Source organism: Mobula hypostoma, chromosome 1, assembly GCF_963921235.1.
Source record: "Mobula hypostoma chromosome 1, sMobHyp1.1, whole genome shotgun sequence".
NCBI lineage: Eukaryota > Metazoa > Chordata > Chondrichthyes > Myliobatiformes > Myliobatidae > Mobula > Mobula hypostoma.
In genome coordinates, this window is record NC_086097.1 from 128,688,953 (window position 1) to 128,709,577 (window position 20,625).

Below are 20,625 nucleotides of genomic sequence, written 5' to 3' on the forward strand. Positions count from 1 at the left end.
TGGGACAAATGGGACAAGCTTAATGGACACCATGGTCAACATGGAAGAGATGGGTCAAAAGGCTATGGTAATCCATGAATCTATGACTCTATGGCAACAAGAGGCATCATATTAAGGTTGTGCTTTATGCAGAGTCCTCCCACCATCTTCATGTGCAATCAGATTCTATTGTAGAGTGATGGGAAAGTCGAAACTGAGAGACGTAGAAGATATCTTCCAACATCTCTGTGACACGACTTCCAATATGGATGGTACCCTTTCCTCAAGAGGATGTTATATACCATATGCAACACACATAAACACTGGAGGAACTCAGCAAGTCAGGCAGCATCTGACCTTCCTGTGTTTTATGTGTGTTGCTTTGGATTTTCAGCATCTGCAGCCTGTTTCATTTTTATTAAATACCACGTGCCATGGCACCACCATTCTCAACTGTTGCTCACTGAAGGTATCAGCTGTGCGCCATGAGGTCATGAAGTCTGTCTATGCGTATCATTGATGTAATGGCATGATGTTCCTATATGGTTGAATGACTGACAATGGGTGTAGTGTTAGAGGTCTGTTTGCAAGATTTAAGGCGTGGAAAGTGTGTTGATAGTGGGTGATGAAATGTTAGCAGGGAACGGGAATGCATCTGGTGGGATATGTGATATTAAGTTATATGTGTTGAACACAGCATTTTGCTCACTGACGTTGCATCCACAGGCTTGAAGCTTGATTTCTCACATTGAGTGTCACAGTCCTCTGCCTTTACCTAGTGGTTCTCCGGACTCTTCACACATAAAAGACCTCTCTCTTACCTTCCTTTTTGTCTGTCAATGCTCACCGAGTCAATTGGAAGACTCTGGGCCCCTTCTCTCAGCTGTGAACTTCCAATAAGCATGAAAGACCATTGGAAAAACTTCCACCTATTCTCAGCCACGGTACCTCACTTCCTTAGCAGGTACAGCTTGATGCAGAAAAGATTGCCATGGATCCTGTGTAGTGATCACACTCAGATTCATGAAGCTGTCTCTATCCATTGCACCAAGTTGCCTGCCACCTCCAACGAACATATAATTCTCTGTAACTTCTGCCACCTCCAACGGGATCCCACCACTAAGCACATCTTTCCCTCCCCCCCCTCACTGCTTTCCGCAGGGATCGCTCCCTACACGACTCCCTTGTCCATTCATCCCCCCCCATCTCTTCCCACCGATCTTCCTCCTGGCATTTATCCTTGTAAGTGGAACAAGTGCTACACATGCCCTTACACTTCCTCCCTTACCACCATTCAGGGCCCCAGACAGTCCTTCCAGGTGAGGCGACACTTCACCTGTGAGTTGGCTGGGGTGATATACTGCATCCGGTGTTCCCGATGTGGCCTTCTATATATTGGCGAGACCCGACGCAGACTGGGAGACCATTTCGCTGAACACCTACATTCTGTCCACTGGAGAAAGCAGGATCTCCCAGTGGCCACACATTTTAATTCCACGTCCCATTCCCATTCTGATATGTCTATCCATGGCCTCCTCTACTGTCAAGATGAAGTCACACTCAGGTTGGAGGAACAATACCTTATATTCCGTCTGGGTAGCCTCCAACCTGATGGCATGAACATTGACTTCTCTAACTTCCATTAATGCCCCACCTCCCCTTTGTACCCCATCCGCTATTTATTATTATTACTTTTTTCCCTGTTTTTTCTCTCTCTCTTTTTTCTCCCTCTGTCCCTCTCACTATACCCCTTGCCCATCCTCTGGGCTCCCCTCCCCCTTTCTTTCTCCCTAGGCTTCCTTTCCCATGATCCTCTCCTTTCTCCAGCCTCATATCCCCTTTGCCAATCAACTTTCCAGCTCTTAGCTCCATCCCTCCCCCTCCTGTCTTTTCCTGTCATTTCGGATCTCCCCCTCCCCCTCCCACTTTCAAATTTCTTACTATCTCTTCTTTCGGTTAGTCCTGACGAAGCGTCTCGGCCCGAAACATCAACTGTACCTCTCCCTATCGATGCTGCCTGGCCTGCTGCATTCACCAGCATTTTTTTGTGTGTGTTGCTTGAATTTCCAGCATCTGCAGATTTCCTTGTGCTTGTGCTTCTATTTCCTACATCATTTTGAGTAAGCCAGTTGCATCAAGATTCACGAATCCAGCCTCAAGAGGTGTATTGGAAAATCACCACCCACCCCCTACCCCAAGATTAATTCAGAGAGCTGCTAAGAGTCAGTCATTTTGCTGTGTGTTGTGTCCCACATAGAAAAGGATAAGGAATGATTGGCAGATTTCCTTTCCTGAACAACAAACCTAAACGAGACAGGCTTTTGTAGCAAAAGTTTCAAGACCGCAACCAATTTTAAATCCAGTTTGCAACTTTAATAGTTCCAAATGTCTCAATAGGATCTGAAATCATTACTTTACACCAATAGTCCAGGATTTTAGACAACAGCCCAGTCACTTTATCCAAGGCAAACATTCTTTTTTTTCTAGTTTGAAGTGGATGTACAATTTGACAACTGACGTACAGTGAAAAACTTTGATTTGTTTGTTAAAGTGCAAGGCAGGCAGACAATAAAATGTAAGACCATGACAAAGCAAAGGTCAAGACTCCTTCATATTGTGCAAGATTCTGTTTTATAATCTTATAGCAGTGGGATTAAAGTTGTCCTTGAGTTTGGTGGTATGTGCTTTTATATCTTCAGTTCATAGGAGTTGGGGGCGGGGAAGGTAGAATGTCAGAGGTGTGAGGGTTATTTGATTACATCAGCTGCTTTTTTGGGTCTGTGAGATGTATTCCAAATTCCATAAAGGGAAGGCTAGTTTTCATGATGTCCTGAGCTCAGCGATCTGCAGTTTTTGTGGTCTCGGGTAGCACACCTGCTGTACCAGGATCGAAAGCTTTCTATGATGTTTTTATAAAAATTCATGAAGGTCAATGCAGTCATGTTGAATTCCCTTCACCTCCTGAAGAAGTAGAGGCACTGGTATGCTTTTTGGCCATGGCATTTATATGGTTGGTCCAGGACAATCTATAGGCTTTCCAGCATACTGCCTGGTTTGTGTGGCCGTGTTTCTCTCCTCACAGATGGGCCCTGAGCTGTTGTTGAGCATTCCCAGCATTTTCTGTTCTTCTGTGGCTTGTGTAAAACTAATTCCAGATTTATCAGTAAAACTCTGATGATTCTCTTCAAATCTGTGTCTCATTTCATCCCTAAGACTCTACGGCAACAGAAAAGCTTCAGCTCCCTTTCAGTCAAGACTAAGTTATCTTGTGAAAGTTTTGCAAATAGCAAGAATATTAATTGCGAGGTACTCAAGAGTGGTTGAAGTTCCCAGAGTAGCACAATGTTGAAATTAACAATGTCAGTTTCAGCACAACATTCTCTGCTGGTCTGGGATCAGTTGATCAGGACTCTGAAGACAATGTCCTTAAGGAAATTAGGTGGAAGAATCAGAGTCTAGAGTATTGTTGCTATTTTCACCAGATCCCCAACCACCATTCCTCTTCAGGTACCTGAAATACAAACTTACTTCTCCGATTTTTACGGAGCACAGATAATTTTTTTGTGCAAAGTCTGCACCATACTTGATCTGCCAGAATCTCTGTGTTTAGGGTATTCATCTTTCACAAGATTACTGCGCTGATTTTTTGCTACGAGTCAAATTGCCTTAATGAAAGCTCCCAAATTACATTTAATGCCGCTGCTAAGTTTTGAAATATAATCAGTTTTACAAATTTTATCAGATTTACTAATGAAGCTTGCCCTGAGCAATTGTTCTGTGTGTTCTTTGGAGAACAGTGCGTGTCATAACTATGGAGATTAATCTTGATTATTCTAGTCTGGGATAAGTAGCTACGAAAGCCCTATTTGCACAAGAAATTGCACTAATGCATGTAGATGATGCAATTTTGGGCTCCGTTCCCTGCTTCATTGGCTGTGATAATTAAAAAAATACAGAGGTAAGCTGCAATAACTGACAGTATGAATAAGGCAATAATATCCAAAAGCATTACGGGCTTGTGGAAATAACATGGAACTAAAGTAGATATCTGTCATATGGGAAGACTATGCTTACATCATCTCCAAGGCTGTTGTCATTTTGCATTTTATGTCCTTCATTCTTGGTACTTTATATGCTTGTCACATCCTCTTAACTGTGAGAGGCATAGTATCCAAGACCACTAGCATACTGTGTATTAATAGAATAATGATAGCAACAGAATCATTTGGGGATTTATCATTTAGTAAATCCTCAGACGTTCTCAATCATCCACTTCAGTTTTACAGAATAGTTTAATTAGTAGTTTTATAACCTCACCCTCTCTTTAAATTAATTAATAATTAAGTTAAATATAGGAATGTTTAATGTGGTAATTAGTTATCAGTTTTATGGCCATTAGACTTCAGGTCTTTTACATTTTCTTATGAGCCAATAAAGTGTGTGCCACATTAAGAAGCAGAGATGACACAGCCACACGTGGTATGCCGTTTGATAATCTGTTTTTTAAAGGGCATTTGAGTCAGGAGGAACATTAGGCTTTGCAGGGGGGAATATGCTGTTTATGATTAATCTTATATCAGTCATTTGGAGACAAGTAACAGATAACAATGACTTCTGATTAATATGAATCTACTGTCTGTGAGAAGATAGCAATGATATTAGAGTAATGATAACTGGACTGCTTGATATCAGTGTGTGGGAATACTCTTCCTTTTTCATTGTCAAATTTCAGGGGGGAAAGGGTACAATAAGCTATTCCCAATGGTATATTTAAGTAAAAGGCCAATCTTTGAGGCTAAAGTGATATTAAATCAGTAAAACCTATTGCAGGTATAAGTAAGCCCTTTCTTCGCTCTCTTCAATATCCCTCATCAACCTGTTTAAAATAAACTGACCACGGTCTCCAGAAAATTAGCAAAGTGACGAGTTTCTCAAGAGCGCATCAGGAGATTGTGTACTGATATAACCTTGCAGCATGTTAAAGGGTCTGTGCGCAGTCAATCAAAAAGTTAACTGCAGCAAGCTCCCAAGTGTTAGAGTCAAGTGTTTACCGACGTTCTGCTGGATTAGTGGAGTCAGAAGCACTACGGGTGATTTTTATTGTATCACCAAGCATCAACTGCCAAGATAAAAAAGGGAAAAAAAAAGGTCAATTTAGTAGCTGCAAAGTAAATAATTTAAGAGGCCATGCAATCTCTTTGCTTCAATGAATGTTAAATGGTACTTATTGGGATTAATAACAATGCTTTGCATCTCATTAATATATGTACTGAATACAGAACTGCTGTATGCCAGCACAATGACTATTGCTCTCCCCTTTACTCTCCCCAGTATTTGCCTTCCTTGAACACTGGGACATAATTGCTTCCATATTTAACATGCACACACACCTCCCGACATTGGAACTATCTGCAACTATTTTCAATAATTGATTCCCAGCTTTAATTGAACAGCAGGACTGACTGACATAGCTCATTACTTTACTCGTTAGTTAATTATCAAGAAGTGGGACAAGTCAATAAAACTGAAGGCAGTAAATTCAAATACTAATTAGGACAGTTTCCTCAGAGACACATTCAAAGGCAGATTGGTTACCTGAATGTCCTGAGACCTTGTGAATGGAGGCACGATCTAGATTACAACCAGCGGAACCATAAACAGATGTGCTCAGGAAATCAGGAATTTACATGTACATCCTGGTCAATGCTACTAGATTAGGTGAATATTTTATTGTACTGTGGAAGCATTGTTTCATGATTATTATTTTGACTCTTCTTCATCCTTGTTAATTTTGTTGTCTTTAAGTGGTGAGGAATCTATGTGACAGTTGTAGAGTGCTCAGGAGCACAGGACTTACATTTGCACGGCATTTCCTGAACTCCTCTCCAGTCACTGAGAGCTCTCTTAAAAACTGCATTTAAAAGATATGAACAGACAATGATGGAAACGTTCAGCAAGTTGGAGAGAGGAACAAATTTCAGATCAATGGCTTTTTGTTCCCATTTCTTTCAAGCGTTTTTGTCCAGGTTTCACTGGCTGAAACATGGTGTTAATAGATGACCTTGCAGAATCTACAGGGGTCAGGCCTCCTCACCGTGAGACCACCTATACTTTGGAAAGGGGTGTCCCTCCTCTGTCCCACAGCAGTTACTTCCGTAAAAAAGACCGAGTACTGCAGGCAGTTTTAAAGTTCAAATTAAATTTATTATCATTCCGAATCTTCACAAATCTCCGTGGAAGTAGAGGTGCTGCTATGTTTTCTTTGTAATTGCACTTACACAATGGGCCAGGAAAAGTCCTCTGAAATGATAACACTGAGGAATTTAAAGTTGCTGTCACACCCCCACCTCCGATCCCCCAGTGAGGACTGGCTCATAGTCTTCCGGTTTCCTCCTCCTGAAGTCAATAATCAGCTCCTTGGTCTTGCTGAATTTGAGTAAGAGGTTGTTGTTGTGGCACTGCTCAGCCAGATTTTCAATCTCCCTCACTTAGGCTGAATCATCACCACCTCTGATTTGGCCAACAACAGTGATGTCATCTGAAAACTTAAATATGGCATGGAAGCTGAGCTTAAACTCACAGTTATGAGTATAGGGTGAGTAGAACAGTGGGGGGGGGTGTAAGCCCATAGCCTTGCCGTGTATCTGTGCTGATGGAGATTGTGGAGGACATTTTGTTGTTAATCTGAACTGACTGGGATTTGCAGGTGAGGAAATCGAGGATCCAATTGCAAAAGTAGGTACTGAGGCCAAGGTCTTGAAGCTTGTGATTAATTTTGAAGGGATGCTAGTATTGAGTGCCGAGCTGTAATCAATAAAAAGCATCCTGATATATACATCTTTGCTGATCAGGTGTTCCAGGGTTGAGTGAAGAGCCAACAAAATGGCATCTGCTGCCTTGGGCATAAATTGAACTGAAAGAAGGTAGATGTTAGCCTGGTTTTGAACAAGTTTTCATTGTCAAAGGGGTTAGAGAGGCTTTAGAGTAATACAACAGCCCCAGCATGCTCAACCTCCCTTCATAGCTCTGTCATTCAAGTCAGGGCAACCAAAGCTGAAAACAAATACGGTTTCATTAACATCTTGTACAACTGCAACATAGCATCCCAAATTCTCTACTCAATGCCCTAATTAACTAGCTTTTTATTTTCCCAAACATATCTGAATGGTCCAATTAGGCATTTCTGCCTCTGTTATGACTCTGGGCAGAATGGGATTGCAGAGAATATTGCTGCATCTGTGAGAAAGGTTGAATAAATCAGTTTGTTGAAACCGGTTGTTCGCTCTGCCTTACATTGGGAAATTGATAGATTGATTTATTATTGTCACATTTTCTGAGGTACAGTAAAAAAAACCTGTTTGGAATACTGTTAATACTGATCAATTCATAGCAACATCACACTGAGGTAGTACAACGTAAAACAATAACAAAATGCAGAATAAAGAATTACAGAGAAAGTGCAGTGCAGATGGACAATAAAGGTAGACCCTGAGGTCAAGAGTCTATCTTATTGTACAAGGGGACCACGCAATAGTCATATAACAATGGAATAGAAACTGTCCTTGTGCCTGGTAGTGTGTTCTTTCAGGCTTTTGTATCTTCTGCCTGATGGAAGTGGGAGGACAGAGAATGTTGAGGGAGGGTGGGGTTTTTGATTATGCTGGGTGCTTTACAGATGTAGGAAGAAGTGTAGACAGAGTCCATGGAGGAGAGGCTGGTTTCTGTGATGTGCGGAGCTGTGCTCACAACTCTGCAGTTTTTTGCAGTCACAGCTGGGGCTGTTACCATACCAAGCCAAGGTGCATTCAGATAATGCATCCATTCCAACTGTGACCGCACTTCAAAGGCTTAAGCAAACCTTCAGTCTGGCAGAACTCATCCATGTGTCCTTAATGTTATGAGGGGAGCTTGGTAACTAGTTCATGATTTTCTCTTGCAATGAAATACAGTGAAAAACCTTTGTATGTTATGTATATTCACCTTCAAGAACTCACATGAGATGTATTTTTTGACGCTATGGTTGGAGGCATCTCTGATACTCCTGTCACTTCCCAGCCACAACCCGCCTCGCCCTTCCACCACACACTCAAACACACATCCCTGACTTCACAAACTCATTTAATGGTCATAAAATATTTTTCAATTTCATGAATGGCAACATTTAAATAGAAGTCATTCTTTCTCTTTGAAGCCTGCTTTTCAATATGGTTTTAGATTGGTCACACCTAACCTCACCTCAACCATTCAGCCTGTTCCGGCACCTGTTGTCATTTGCCGCTTCTGTCATCTTCCTGTCTCTATCATAAATTCCACTCTCCCCTTCTCTATTTGTGAATCACCTCTCCTCATCTGGATCAAACCATCAGCTGTCAGTTCATGCTATACCCTTTCCCTTCATCCCTTTCCACAAACTCTCCCCCCTCTATCCTTCAGTCTGGGGATGAAGGGTCTAGACCTGAAATATTGACTGTCCGTGTTCCTCAACAGATGCTGCCTGACCCACTGTGTCCCTCCACTAACTGGTTTGTTGCTTCAGATTCCAGCATCTGTCATCTCTTGTGTCTCCAGATATTAATCTAACAACGATGAAGCACTGGGACCTTTTTTAACTTGGTTAAACCAGAATGCAAATGAAATCAAATGCATTCAGGTTACACATGACTTCTCATAGATGAATCTGTTAATCAAAGTTGATAAACAGAACAGGGAGATCATTCACTGACCCCGGGTGTCATTCAGTGCCTGCACATGAGCCATACCCTTTCTTCCAGTAGGATGCCAGTCTTCCAGTGTGATGCCAGCTCTCAACACATCCATCTCCACCAGCACTGTGAGGTGTAGGGCCTGAGGTTGGCTGCTCTCCTAGAAAGATTCTGACAGCTGGTGAGGCCCCACCTCCAACTTCACCAGCTGTCAAGGCTATCAGCAAAACTGAATGTGACATGCATTCAAAAGCACCTGGCAAGTTTAAAAAAAGAAGAAAATAAAATTATAAAATTTCAGAAAATAAAAACACAATAAAACACTCAAAGGTTGCTGTTTAAACAAATCAAGAAAGCCAACTTGCCATTCTCCTGGCAACTGTTTTGTTTTCCCCCCACCAATATCATGGAGACTGCTGAACTTGTGGTAGGTTTACCCAGAGAACAGATTGCCCATACAAGAGCAGAAATCTCTGTGAAAATCTATGCTTTCTCATTGTACTCTTGGACAGAGGAAGTCACTGCTGGTTTTAAACCACACTAGCACTGAATAAAGGACAGAAAAACCCAGAATTTTGAAAGAACTCAACGGTCAAGCAGCATCTGCAGAGGTGTAGGTGTAAGCTGAGAGTTCTTGTGGAGACCTTGTAACACCCTTCTGCCCCGCCACAGTTCTCCTTCAACACACACTCACGTGTCCACCTAGTTTTTTCTCTTTTTATTCACCTTCCTATCGCCCCCACCCCCAACCTGGTTCCATCCGCCTATCATTTCCTCCCCGTCTGGTTCAGCCTATCACTCTCCAGCCTTTATCTCCCTCCCTATTTCTCTGCTGTATACAGGCGATGTTTGCTCCACGCTCTCAGTTCTGAAGTGGAGTCTCAGCTTGAGTGGGAAACTTACACCTTTTGCCTCCACAGATGCTGCTTGACCCGCTGAGTTTTATAAGTGTTGTTTTCTTTTCTTGTTCCAGATTTCAGCGAACAAAAATACTTCCAACAAAATGTGGGGCAAGTCTGACAGAAGAACCCATGCCTGGGCAGAAGATCGAACACTCCATTTTATATTCAAAAACAAGGGTCAGGAGCATCCAGTGTCACAGTTAATCCACCACTATCACTCTTAACCTAGTTTTAATTGGCATGCCTGGGAAAAGGAAGGAATGTGTGGGAGAAGAGAAAGATATTTGCAAGGACGAAGCTCATGATCCCCCGAGTTTATAGCACAGTCACTTTTCCTTTCCAGTCAATTTGCTTCCACAGGCAAAGTTACCAAACAAAATGTTCCCGAGGCCCCAGGGAGGAAGTGACAGAAGGCTTGCTTTATTTACCTTAGCAGCCATATCGTGTCATCTGCTTAATCATGTGGCTAATCGACATCATCATGTATCCTCTCATACTGTGCTCAACAATAAATACTCATTCATATTTAATACAATGGAAGTGTTTAAGCCTTTCCTTGCTGCTTTTGATAAGATATTACTTTCCATTGTGTTGGGAGGCTGGAACAAGCCTCTCCGGAGACCGAGAGGGCATATGTTCCGATTATGCCAGTCGGGAGCAGGTTGCTGTGCAGCTGCTGTGGGTCACTTGGGAGGGAGAGAGGGAAGGGAAAGGGAAAAAAAAAGCAAAGCACAGCATTGCAATTGACGATCTGCAATGTCAGCTGGGCCTCAGTGAGTAACACTCTTGCCTTTGAGTCAGAAGGCTGTGAGTTCAAGACCCGCTCTAGTGGGCCCATGCGCAGCAGTCCAGTGAGATGCTCCACTGCAGCTCTGAGGAAGAGCTGAAGCGTCACAGGGTGATGTCTTTAGATGTGACATTAGTTGCTTGTGAATCATCCAAGGATGTTACTTTGAAGAAGCGTGGGGGAGTTATTCCACATCAATGCAAAGAGACAGATAATCTACTTATTAATTCTTCTTATGGGAGCTAATTGTGCACAAATTGATTGATGTCAAGCCAGTAGCCACACACCACAAGTATTTCTTTGGCTGCAAAGTGATTCCAGCTGCTGTGAAACTGTTTCAGAAATGTAAGTTTTCTCTTCTTTCATAAAATTATAACTTTATCACATTTTAGTACAAGAAGTAAGAAGTCCATTTCTAGTTATAAATGAAAATGAAACACAAATTCTGCAGTTACTGGACATCTGAAACTAAAACAGAAAATGTTAGAAGTACTCAGTAGGTCAGGCAGCATCTGTGGATAGAGAAAACAGAGTTAACGTTTGAGGTCAAAGACCCTTCAGCAGAGTGAGAAAGAGCAAAAACCAGTTGGTTTTAAATTGCTGAGAAAGCAGGAGAAAGTTGAGTAGGACAAAAGTTCAGGATCTAACCTGGGATGCCATTGCTTTGAGGCAATGGATCTACTGGCTGCACGATTGTCAATGTTGTGTCTTCCATTGTTGCTTTTACTCCCTGTGCTATTATTCTCTCTCTTTTTCAGCCACTTCTCCCTCACCTTACTTCCTTTCTTCTTTCCTTCATTTGGAAGGAAGCTCCACAGCCATTTGTAACTTGTCTGTCCCCTTCTGAGTTCTGGCACATCTATAACTCTGCAATCACCCATATGGCCAATATTGGTCAATTACACTCAAGCTCCTGTAGAAGCACAAATTGACAGTTGCTGTCATATTCTTTTAAGGATTAGAGATTAACTTTATTTATTGTATGTATATTGAAACATGTACAGTGAAAAGTGCCGATTACATTAATAATCAATACAGTCCAAGGATGTTCTGGGGTCAGCCCAGAGTGATGCCATGCTTCCAACACCAAAATAGCATGCCCACAACTTACTAACCCTAATCCTAACCCATATCTCTTATCAATGTGGGAAGAAATCAGAGCACCAGAAGGTTCCCACTGCTGCCTGTAAGAAGCTTGTATGTTCTCCCCGTGACCACATGGGATACCTCCTGGTGCTATAGGTTCCTCCCACAGTCCAAAGACATCACAGCTGGTTGGTTATTTGGAGATTGTAAACTGTCCCGTGATTAGGCTAGGATTAAATTGAGGGATTGCTGGGCAGCGTGGCTCAAAGGGCCAGGTGGGCCTACTCCACACTGTACCTCAATAAATAAACAAACTAAACCCACGCGGTCAGTGGAGAACCTTACAGACAGTGGTAGGAATTCAACTCTGACTGCTTATAATATGAGCCTTTCAGTATGTTGAGTTAATGCCAGCTCTCATCTCACTGTCACATGCTTACCATCTCTTCACTGGTTCTCCTACTACCCACCTACAGCAAAGGTACTTTACAGCGACTAATTAACCTCCTTGCATGCCTTTGGGATTTGGGAGGAAACCAGAGCACCCGGAAAAGAGCGCACTGTCAGGGGAAGAATGTGCAAACCCCACACCCTCAGTACACACCTGCGCCACAGGAGCTCCTCGACCTTCCTCCATCTTCCTCCTCCGATACGACCTTGCAGAGACATCGTTGGAGAATAACAGTGCTGCATAAATTGCCATCAGAGTAAAAATTGTGACATCTTCAACACAATGCAGTCAAGAGAGTGTTTGAAATGTATGCAATCATGCAAAACTATTTAAGCCAGCGAATTGGTCCTGTAACGTTGTAAAATTGACAACAAAATGGGTAATCATTGTGTCCAGGTACACTGAGTATTTTGTATGAAAGGATCCACTCACGCCTGCCAGATTTCGCAATGTGAAAGAGGATTTGACTCTCACCACCCTCCTACAAAACAAGCTGTATTTAGTAATGTTCTGCGTAGTTCTTTCATCCCAATTGCCTCCAATGGGAAGCAGTGCTTGCTGCAGATGTAACAGTGCCTCATCCTTGTCTGCATCCCACAAAGCTTAGTTTAGATGAGAACAGCTTCTTCCCTGCTGTTGTCTGATTCCTAAATGGTCACTGAACCCATGAACGCACACAAAATGCTGGAGGTACTCAGCAGGGCAGGCAGCATCTATGGAAAAAAATGTACATCTGACGTTCTGGGCTGAAACCCTTCGGCAGTACTGGAGAAAAAAAGCTGAGGAGTAGATTTAAAAGGTGGGGGGAGGGGAGAGAGATCCCCCTGGTGATAGGTGAAACCTGGAGGGGGAGGGATGAAGTAAAGATCTGGGAAGTTGATTGGTAAGACGAGGTGAGAGAGGGAAAAGTGGATGGGAAATGGAGAAGGGAGGGGGTTGGGGGTTATCGCCGGAAGTTTGAGAAATCAATGTTTATGCCATCAGGTTGGAGGCTACCCAAGCAGAGTATAAAATGTTGTTCCTCTAGCCTAAGTGTGGTCTCATCACGATAGTGGAGGAGGCCATGGATGGATATATCGGAATTGGGAATGGGAACTGGGAGATCCCGCCTGTTCTGGCGGACGGAGCATAGATGCTCGGCGAAGCGGTCTCCCAATCTACGTCAGGTCTCACCGATGTACAGGAGAACTGAACACAGTATATGACTCAAACAGACTCACAGGTGAAGTGTTGCCTCAGCTGGAAGGACTGTTTAGGGTTGTGGATGGTAGTGAGGGAGGAGGTGTAGCACTTATTCCAGTTGCAAGGACAAGTGCCAGGAGGGAGATCAGTGGGGAGGGATGCATGGACAAGGGAGTGATCCCTGTGGAAAGCAGAAAGTGGGGGGGCGGAGGGAAAGATGTGCTTGGTGGTAGGATCCCATTGGAGGTGGCGGAAGTTTCAGAGAATTATGTGCTGGACATGAAGGCGAAGGCTGGTGGGGTGGTAGGTTCCTCCACCGGATCCATTGACCTGCGAACACTACCTCACTTTTTTACATAGATTATTTCTGTTTTTGTTCTTGTAACACACTGTAAGGTTTTACTGCTAATGTAATGGCTTCTCAGTAATGTTCCACTGCTGAGGTAATGGTTTCTCTGTAGCAGCAATGTTTGGGTTATGACTAGAGATAACGGGGCATGTTAGCCAATGAGCGGGATGTTGTTCTTTCTTGTGCGTCTGGGAGCCAGGAATTTGCGGGTCTTTTGCCAGGGAGAGATGAGGAGAGAAGACGCGAATGGAGAGAGTTAGTAGACACTGGACGGAGTGGACTTGGAGTGAGGATCCGAAGGTCAGTGATGATCAGAGGAGGTCGATGGTGGACGAACGGCCTTATCAGTGAGCTCCAACAATGTGCGTTAGACTGTTTCATGAGAATGGGCCATTTTTCTTCTTTTTGTTTTCTTTACTAACCATATAGTCAAACTAAGAATTATAAAGCTCAATCGTTTAATCACACATTGTGTACTGTTTGTTATTTCATGGTACTGATTTGTAACAGGGGACACACAGCACACAGCATCCACCCAAATGAGATTTCTTAAGTTTGGCTGGGCCGGGGGTCTATCATCCCCTAGATTAAGCCGCTAGCCGAAGCGAGAGTTACACACCAATTTTAATTTAACTATTTAATATACATATGCATACAGTACTTACTCTAATTGAGTTACTTATTTATTTTTTCTTCTACGTTATCATCTATTGCATTGTACTGCTGCTGCTATGTTATCAAATTTCATGACCTATGCCAGTGATATTATACCTTATTCTGATTCTGATTCTGAATTGTTTGGTATAAAACAAATTCCCCACCAAACAATTTTTTCCAGAGCTCCCATCCATTCTAGAGATCCTACATAGACGTGAAAGCTTTCATTTCATAACAATAACTTCAATTTAAATGACACCTGTAACAAAATTGACACCGTTAAAAATTGAAAAATACCATAAGAGTGCCTTTAAGTCAAAATTTGAGACAGTAATTCTAATTGGATGAGTATTGGTTTCTATCATCATATGTACTGAGATAGCTTTTGCTTTACATGCTATCCAGACAAATCATTCAATGCACAGTTATATTGAGGTAGTTAAAAAAAAACCGAATGCAAAATATAGCATCGCAACTACAGAGAAAGTGTTGTCCAGATAGATAACATGCAACAGCCTTGCTGGAGTAGACTGAGAGATCAAGAATTCATTTTAAATCTTTAACTTATTGGAGATCCATTCAAGGGTCTGATGGCAGTGGTAGAGAAGCTATCCTTAAATCTGATGGTGCATGCTCTCATGTTTTTCCATCTTCCATCTGATGGAAGAAGAGAGAATAACTAGGGTGGAGTGGTCCTTGCTTGAAGTGTAGATGGAGTCCTTGGAGGGGAGGCTGTTTTCGTTGTGATCACAATTCTCTGCAATTTCTTGTGGAGGGCATTCCAGAGCTGAGAGCCTTTTGGCAGCCCAAAATGTGGCTGTCCGTTACAGAGCCATTAAACTAAATAGATTCACAAAAAATCTATTTCATGAAGTTTTGAAAATTATACAACACAGAATACTTATCAATACACATTGTGCTAAGATGATGATCTTCCAGTTGATGTTTACATCAGCATCATGATTACATTTGCATACAATATTTATATTATCTCCATAGGCCATCAATTTCTCATTCCATTAATGCTAAGTCTGGAAGGTTATTATAGAGGATTCTTGTCCTCAGGGGTCCCGTGGCAAATCGCCCTGTTCAGTAGCCTTTGTGATTGTTGCACTTCTGCATCTTGGAGAATCCAAGAGGGCAGCTTCAGTTGTCGATACTTCCTGCACTCTAAAAGTGACCAATGTGTACCTTTCATCAAAGTTTCAGCTCTCTGGTTCAGGATGCATCCCGAGGAATAACCCAGAGAACACAAGGTACCATATAATGTGAAGCTGGATGAGATGAACCTCAACAAATACTGTTGCATTCTTTCCCAGACCTGCCTGGCCAAGACAGATTTCATTCCAAGAACTATGCACAATGAGATCAAGACTCCAACTGTACACAAGGGCCTTTATCAGCACCAGCCAAGCAAGGTTTGCTGTTTGTTCAAAAATTCTGGTTATGAGGAATTCTGCCTAATGACCTTGATTATCTGCTTTGGGAACTGGATCCGCCCCATGCCTCTACTTCCTCAGAAAGCTAAGTAAATTCAGTATGTCACCATTGACTCTTATCAGTTCTTATAGATGCATAATTAATGGATCTGGATGGGTCACCGCAACTGTCCTGCCCAAGTCCACAAGAAATTCAGAGAACTGTGGGCACAACTCAATCCATCATAAAATGCAGACTCCTCTCCAGGGACTGTGCCTATACTACATAGTGCCTCAGAAAACCAGCCAGCATAATCAAAGACACTTCCAGCCCAGACATTTTCAGTTCTCTGCTCTCCCATTGAGATACAAAACCTTGAAAACATGCCTCAAGGACAGCTTCTATCCTGCTGATATCAGACTTTTGAATGTCCTATTTGTATGCTATAGATGAACTTTTGAACTTACAGTCTACCTCACCAAAGCCTTTGTGCTTTATTGTCCTCCTGCACTGACGTTCTTTGGAACTATAACTGTAACACTCTATTTTGTACTATGCTATTACTTTTTCCATGTATCCCTTACTATATTTATGATTGATATGATCTGTATGGATGGCATACAAAACTATTGTTTTTCACTGTGTCTTGGTACATGTGATAATAATAAAACAGTTCCAATTCCAATCTCTCCTTTTCTTGCTGGGCTGATAGACTTGTGTTCAAAGATTTTTCTCATTCTTAAGTTGCCCGCGATCAGAGAGGGAATCATTGAGTCATTAGCCAGCTCACTGACTAATCCCATCAATACCACTTATTCCCACTATCCCATTTTCTTTCACATGCACAACCTTTGAAGTTCCTTAGCACAAACCATTTTATGAGGAACTAGTAGTGTGACATGGCCCAGCTAAGGGGAACATTCTGGGATGACTTGGCCAGACTCATGTTTCATTACACTAGGGGTAGGTAGAACCTTAGAATCTAGTGACACTAGACACAAGGGATTCTGCATTTGCTGGAAATCTTGAGCAACGAAATGTTGGACGAACTCAGCAGGTCAGGAAAATTCTATGGAGGGGAACAAATATGATATTCCAGGCCGAGATCCTTCATCTGTCCTGGGCCTTGGCCAGAAATGTCACTGTTTATTCCCCTCCACAGATGCTACATGATCTGCTGACTTCCTCTTGTTTTTTCATGTTTTGACCCAGTGACATCTGGTTACATATCCAAGCTCTATGCACAAGGTAATGCAGCCATACTTACACAAGGATGAGGGCAAAAATTTCTCCCCTTTCTCTTGAGATTTCTACATCATATCACAGTGAATGCCATCTATTTGTAGATGCAGATGAAATGGAGGATGTCATGCCACAGGAGTGTTCATGAGCCACACCAGTACAGTGTACACAGCACCAAAGGGACACAGTTCCCATATTCCCAGTTTCCATTTCAGTTTGGCAATCCACTCTGGTCGATCCTTACAACATATCCCGCTCCTCTGAGCCCGATTCCCAGCACATTTCAGGGAATTAGAACGGACACTGAAAGAAACAGAGAGTTGGTTAAGTTAGTTATAAAAGAACATGACATTGCTTTTGCTGTGATTGACTTTGGCCCCCAAGGCCAGTTCAAACCAGACTCAGATACTGATCAATCTGTGAACCAACCGTGAACCTGAGCAGGAGATGATTGTGTAATCCATGTACAGGGTGTCTTTGATCTGAGTGCCTCAGCTGCTTGAAATTCTGTTTTTCTCCATGTCCCTCCTCATGGGATCTGACGAAAGATTCCATACAACACGTGAACATGACAGAAAACAAGCCATACTCCAGACGTGATATCTATTTCCCATCCATCGAATCGGACTGTGCTGCTAATGTCTGTGTGGAACAGTAGTATCCGATTACAAATCCCCTCCCCAATCCTGATTTTGGAGAGCAGGTTCATCGTGGACACATGCAGTGTTCATCAAAGTTCATGTCCTCGGACTAGAATATAAAAACAAGGATGTAATGTTGAGGTTTTATAAAGCACTGGTGAGACCTCACTCAGAGTATTGTGAGCAGTTTTGGGCTCCTTACCTAACAAAGGATGTATTGACATTGAAGACGGTTCAAAGGAGGTTCATGAAAATGATTCTGGGATTGAAAGGCTTGTCACATGAAGAGTGTTTGATGGCATTGGGTCTCTACTCATTGGAATTCAGAAGAATGAGAGGTGACCTTATTGAAACCTATCCAATGTTGAAAGGCCCTGATACTGTGGATATGGAAAGGATGTTCCTATGGTGGCAGAATCTTAGGCCAGAGGACACAGCCTCAGAATAGAGGGGTGTCCTTTTAGAATGGAGATGAAGGGGAACTTCTTTAGCCAGAGAGTGGTGAATCTGTGGAATTTGTTGCCACGGGCAGCTGTGGAGGGCAACTCATTGGGTATATTTAAGGCAGAGGTTGGTAGATCTTGAGTAGTCAGGAAGTGAAGGGATATGGGAAGAAAGCAGGAGATTAGGGTTGAGAAGGAAAATAGATCAAACATGATGAAATGTCAGTGCAGTCTCAATGGACCAAATGGCCCAATTCTGGTCCTGTATCTTTTGGTCTTATGCCCTGGTTTAAGAGGACCAAATAAATCTCCACCTCCCTGCTCTACGCATTGTCTGTCATAGGTTGTCAGATGAATTTTACTCAAGTATTGCATTTTTCTGGTCTCCTGGAATTACATTCCCCAAAGCAAACTTGACTCATTCGGCAATGCCTTTGAACAGAATCTTACAATCCATATTTAATAGTGAGATGTGTCACAAATTTCTAATCTCTTCCTTCTTCCCCTTATGCCCATAGGTGAGAGTGACGGTGGTCTACGTCATGTCATGTGTGGGTGATGACACCCTTCCTCATGTAATGGGTTCTGACTTGATGCCAGTGAGAACTCTTGCTGTAGGCTTTCCAGTAGATTGGAGCCAATTAAACTCAGAGTTAAGGATCTGAACAGAATTACAGGAATTTTGAGGGATTATCAGGTTGGATATTACAGAGACAGGGAAGAGTGAGGGAGTTTCACTCTCTAATCCTATCTTCATTGATTTTAATTGGAATAACGGAGGTTCAACCCTTAATTTTGGGAAAATGTTTCCAGTATCACTTTCAACAATCACCAACAAAAAATTTTTATCCAGGGTTTCAGTATCAATTCATACAGCACCACAACTGCCAGTGCAATGAAATCAGATTGGAGACTGCCCCTAGAATCAATATCAGTTTATTATCATGAGAAGGGGGCATGTTCTAGATGGTCAGAGTCCTAATGATGATGATGATGCATCTTGAAGATGACCTCTCTGGTGGGAAGGCTTGTGCCTGGGATAGAGTTGGTTGAGTCAATAAACCTCTGTGCCCTCTTTCGATCCTGTACATCGAAGCCTCCAAAACAGGCTGTGATTACAGTAGTCAGAATGCTCTCCACGGTACATCTGTAGAAATTTTCTAGAGCCTTTGGTGACATACCAAATCTCCTAAGACTTCTAATGAGGTAGAGTGGTTGGCGTGCCTTCATTGTGATTGCATCAATATGTTGAGTCCAGTCTCGATCCTCTGAGATGTTGATGCCCAGGAACTTGAAACTGCTCATGCTTTTAACAGCTGACCCCCTCAAAAACAACTGTGTATGTTTGCTCGGCTTCCCTTTCCCAAAGTTCACAATCAGTTCCTTGATCTTGCTGACGTCAATTGCAAGGTTATTGTTGTGAACTGTACATCTGAAATTCAGCCAACAGCAGTGGTGTTATTAGCATATTTATGGATGGTTTTTGACCTGTGTTTGATGGTGTAGAGGGAGAAGAGCAGTGGCTAAGCATGTATCCTTGAGGTGTGTCTGTATTAATTGTCAGTGAGGAGGAGATGTTATTACAGATCCGCACTGACTGTGGTCTCCAGATGAAGAGACCCAGGATCCAGCTGCAGAGGGAGATACATGAAAATCAAAGTATGTTGGCAGATCCAGGGAAATTGTTCAATAATCAAGAGTTGGATTTACATGTACAGTTGTCATTTCCCAACATCCCAATTGCACCTATTTATGGTTACTTAGCAAAAGGCAGAAAGAAGGATTTCAGCTCCATACCAGCACCTATCAGTCATATTCCCACCTCCTACCCAAGATTCACAAACTCGCTAGTCAAGGTACACCCATTGTTTCAGCTTGTTCCTGCCTTACTGAACTCATATCTGCACACCTCCACTCTGTTTTACCTTCCCACTTCAGTCCCTTCCTACCTACATCCATGACACTTCACACGCCCTGGATCTTTTCAATGATTTCAGGTTCCTTGGCCACCATCATCTTACTTTTACTATGGATGTCCAGTCCCTATACACCCCTCTCCCCCACCAGGAAGGCCTCAAAGCTCTCTGTTTTCTTCTGGACACCAGACCTAACCACTCTCCTCCGTCTAGTGGAACTTGCCCTCACTCTCAATAATTTCTCCTTTGGCTCCTCCCACTTCCTTCAAACAAAAGGTGTAGCCGTGGGCACTCACATGGGTCCCAGTTTTGCCTGCCTGTTTGTCAGCTACGTGGAACAGTCTATGTTCCAAGCCTACACTGGTGACTGTCCTGCATTTTTCCTACGCTACATCAACGACTGCATTGGTGCTGCTTACTGCACCCATGCTGAACTCGTCCACTACATCTACTTTACCTCCAAATTCCACCCTGCCTTCAAATTTACCTGGTTCATTTCTGACACCTCCCTCCCCTTAAATTTACCTGGTCCATTTCTGACACCTCCCTCCCCTTTCTCGATCTCACTGTCTCTATCTCTGGAAACAGCTTATCCACTGATGTCTATTATAAACCCATGGACTCTTACAACTACCTGGACTATACCTTGTCCTACCCTGTTACTTGTAAAAACACCATCTGATTCTCTCAATTCCTCCGTCTCCACTGCAACTTCTCTCAGGATGAGGCTTCTCATTCTAGAATGAAGGAGATGTCCTCCTTTTTCAAAGAAAAGGGCTTCCCTTCCTCCACCATCAACGTTGCCCTCAACAACATTTCTTCCATTTCATGCATGTCTGCTCTTACCCCTCCCTCCCGCCACCATACAA